Here is a 4,505-nt window from a genome sequence, read left to right as displayed (position 1 = left end):
ATTAGAAAGATATGATTGAAAAGTTTTATGAAAAAGATCTGATTTTTGAAAAGAGGAAAGAGAAAAACCACAAAAAGACACCAAACTTAAAATTTTTAGAAAATCAAACACTAATTTTCGAAAATTTTAAAGGAGAAACACAAAGAGAACACCAAACTTAGAATTTTTATGAATCAAAAAGGGACTAAGAACATGCAAAATCGAAAATTTTAAAAGAAAAACAAAAGCATGCAATTGACACCAAACTTAGAATATGAAACTAGACTCAACTAAAAGACTCTAAACTAATAAAAATAAAACAGTCCTAATCTAAGCAACAAGATAAACCGTCAGTTGTCCAAACTCGAACAATCCCCGGCAACGGCGCCAAAAACTTGGTGCACGAAATTGCAATCACACTTTTGCAATCCCGCACAACTAACCAGCAAGTGCACTGGGTCGTCCAAGTAATACCTTACGTGAGCAAGGGTCGATCCCACGGAGATTGTCGGCTTGAAGCAAGCTATGGTTATCTTGTAAATCTTAGTCAGGATATCAGAAATTATCAGGATTGATTGTGAAAAGCAAAAGAACATGAAATAGGTACTTGTTTTGCAGTAATGGAGAATAGGTTGAGGCTTTGGAGATGCTCCATCTTCTGAATCTCTGCTTTCCTACTGTCTTCTTCATCAAACACGCAAGGCTCCTTCCATGGCAAGCTGTATGTAGGGTTTCACCGTTGTCAGTGGCTACCTCCCATCCTCTCAGTGAAAACGTTCCTATGCTCTGTCACAGCATGGCTAATCATATGTCGGTTCTCGGTCAGGCCGGAATAGAATCCATTGATTCTTTTGCGTCTGTCACTAACGCCCCGCCTGCTAGGAGTTTGAAGCACGTCACAGTCATTCAGTCATTGAATCCTACTCAGAATACCACAGACAAGGTTTAGACCTTCCGGATTCTCTTGAATGCCGCCATCAGTTCTAGCTTATACCACGAAGATTCTGGTTAAGAAATCCAAGAGATATCTACTCAATCTAAAGTAGAACAGGGGTGGTTGTCAGGCACATGTTCATAGTTGAGAATGATGATGAGTGTCACGGATCATCACATTCATCCGGGTTAAGAGCAAGTGATATCTTAGAATGGAAGCAAGCATGATTGAATAAGAAACAGTAGTAATTGCATTAATCCATCAAGACACAGCAGAGCTCCTCACCCCCAACCATGGGGTTTAGAGACTCATGCTGTGGAAGGTATACAATGAAATGTGTAAAAATGTCATGAGGTGCAGATACAATGTCAAAAGATCCTATTAATAGTAGACTAGTAACCTAGGGTGTACAGAAATGAGTAAATGACGTAAAAATCCACTTCTGGGTCCACTTAGTGTGTGCTTGGGCTGAGCAGTGAAGCATTTTCGTGTAGAGACCTTTTCTGGAGTTAAACGCCAGCTTTCATGCCAGTTTGGGCGTTTAACTCCAAGTTTCATGCCAGTTCCAGCGTTAAACGCTGGAAATTCTGAGGCTGATTTGCCACGCCGGTTTGGGCCATCAAATCTTGGGCAAAGTATGGACTATCATATATTGCTGGAAAGCCCAGGATGTCTACTTTCCAACGCCGTTGAGAGCGCGCCAATTGGGCTTCTGTAGCTCCAGAAAATCCACTTCGAGTGCAGGGAGGTCAGAATCCAACAGCATCTGCAGTCCTTTTCAGTCTCTGAATCAGATTTTTGCTCAGAACCTTCAATTTCAGTCAGAAAATACCTGAAATCACAGAAAAACACACAAACTCATAGTAAAGTCCAGAAAAGTGAATTTTAACTAAAAACTACTAAAAATATACTAAAAACTAACTAAAAGATACTAAAAACCTACTAAAAACAATGCCAAAAAGGGTACAAATTATCCACTCATCATAACCCAAAGAGGTGCTGGGCATCAATTTCCAAAGAACTAACAGAGATGAACAAAACAAGCTAAATGCCTGTGATGTGTGTGTGCTAAGGAAAGGCTTGAGCAAGTAAGTCCATAGGGGTGTTTCAACACCTAGCATCTTGAACCAACTGGGGCGGGAATGCTGGCTGAAAGCTTACTCTAAAAAGTTGCCTTACCACATAGCGTTAAGCCTCAGCCAAGAAAAGAACAAGAAAAGCTAAGGACCAAGCTAATAACAAGTCTCATTTTTTTTTTGTAATTCAAGTAAGGATCCAAAGGAATGTTGATGTCTCAGCCCCAGAATAAAAATCCCTAAGATACCATGCATAAAAACTCCATTTACCAGTATTCAATGTCTTCCAATAAAAGGCTTATACACTTCTCTCCTTCTAGTAATTTTTCTTATGTTTTACTGCTTGCTTGGGGACAAGCAAGATTTAAGTTTGGTATTGTGATGACAAGTCATCTTAGCCTAGTTTCACTAGCCTTTTTCTTTTGTTTTCAATTGAATTATGTACTTTCTTGAGCTCTAAGCAAGCCAATTTGGGTAGATTTTCATGCTTCCTTTGATTGAATCAACCATAGATGAATTAATGCAATTTCATGAGGTTTTATGCTATATTTGTTACATATTGTGAAAGAATGAATATCTCATGATTTTGAGCATAGCTTTGATGTGTTTGGTTGATTAATGATAGGTGAAGAAAGCTTGGAGAAAGGTTGAAGCAAGAAGGAATGGCTAGGAGGAAGAGAGGACAAAAAGTTTGAGCAAAAGTTTGCCTCAAACTTTAGCTCAAACTTTTGGAATAAGTGAAAATGAACCAGGAAGCAAAAAGCTGGACCAAAAGTTAGCCTCAAACTTTTGTACAAACTTTTGGGTGAAAAGTTTGCCCCAACGTTAGCCCCTAACTTTTGGGCTAACGTTGGCACATGCAAAACACTCCCTGGGGCACCAAAAGTTTGCGCCAACGTTAGCCCCTAACTTTTAGGCTAACGTTGGCACATGAAAATCACTCCCTGGGCACCAAAAGTTTGCGCCAACGTTAGCCTCTAACTTTTGGGCTAACGTTGGCGCATGAAAAACACATAGGGGGGAGCAAAAGTTTGCGCCAACGTTAGCCTCTAACTTTTGGGCTAACGTTGGCGCCATAAGTGCACATGAGGAGGCCAACGTTGGAGCAAAAGTTAGACCCCTAACTTTTGCACCAACGTTGGTATCAGCAAAATGAGGGAGCTGATATGAAAAGTTGGAGTAAAAGTTTGCCTCAAACTTTTACTCAAACTTTTGCAACATTCAAACCCGGTTCACTTGGTTCACTTCAGTTCCTCTCCAAACTCCAAGAGCAATCAACCAAGGCCTCTCTCAACCCAATTCCACCAAAAGCTAAGGCCCAACTCAAGGCTTGAAGATCATTTGAAGAAAGTGTATAAATAGGATAGAATTCAAGTTATTCGGGCGAGCTTTCTTTTTAGTTTTCATAGGGAGCTTTCTTTTTAGTTTTCATAGGGAGCTTTCCCTTTTAGTTTTTAGAGAGCTTTTGGGTATTGAGTGATCTTTAATTTCTAAGTCTCGGGGAAGGAGAATTCACTTCTCTTCCTCTTAGTTTTATTGCTTTCAATTTCAATTACAATTGTCTTGGATCTTGGGTCGGAGAATTGAAGGAATTCTGTTTCAATCTCATCCTAAGATCTTTCTGTTTCATTTTACTGCATAATTGAATATCCGTTTCTGATTAATTGCTTCCTCTTCTACTTTCTTTGCAATTTACAATTCTTCATCTCCTTTGCAATTGTTCTTGTTGGATCTAGGAAGGCATTGAGATCTAGACTTGGTTATCTAGTCTCTTGGGTCCTGAGATCTGAATTCCAATTTTACATTCCCTGTTTAATGCTTTTCAAGCTCAATTACATTTCTGTTTTAGATCCGATTAAATCCAAGTCATCTTCTATTTTCTCTGTTTGTTGCAATTTACTTTTCCTTGTTTAATTTCTGAAAATCCAACTCCCAATTCCCTTTACAATTCAAGCCATTTACATTTCTTGCAATTTAAGATTCTGCCATTTACATTTCTTGCAATTTAAGATTCTGCAATTTACATCTCTGATTGAGCACTTTAATTTCTTGCCCTCTTTAATTTCATGCAATTTACACATTCCCTTTACTTTCAATGCAATTTAATTTCTGCAAATCACAAATCACTCAACCAAATCTTGATTCGCTTGACTAAATCAACCACTAAACCAAAATTGCTCAATCCTTCAATCCCTGTGGGATCGACCTCACTCCCGTGAGTTATTATTACTTGATGCGACCTGGTGCACTTGCCGGTGAGTTTTGTGTCGGATCGTTTTCCGCACATCAGAAGGGACCCACCGCCACCATCTTTATAACCCACGGATCTGTCTCTGACACCGGTTGGCTCTTCCAGATGATCTGCATCCTAGGCCATGGCCGCTCCGATAGTGAACGGGCTTGATCTTCTCTGCACTGCATGGAAGTGAAGAGGAAGAAGATGAAGGGTTGTTGTTGTGAATAAGAAGAAGAAGAAGATGAAGAAGAAAGAAGATATGCGAAGAAGAAGATGAAAG

The sequence above is a fragment of the Arachis stenosperma genome, chromosome 6, assembly GCF_014773155.1.
Source record: "Arachis stenosperma cultivar V10309 chromosome 6, arast.V10309.gnm1.PFL2, whole genome shotgun sequence".
Classification (NCBI taxonomy): Eukaryota; Viridiplantae; Streptophyta; class Magnoliopsida; order Fabales; family Fabaceae; genus Arachis; species Arachis stenosperma.
This window is presented reverse-complemented; position numbering follows the sequence as displayed.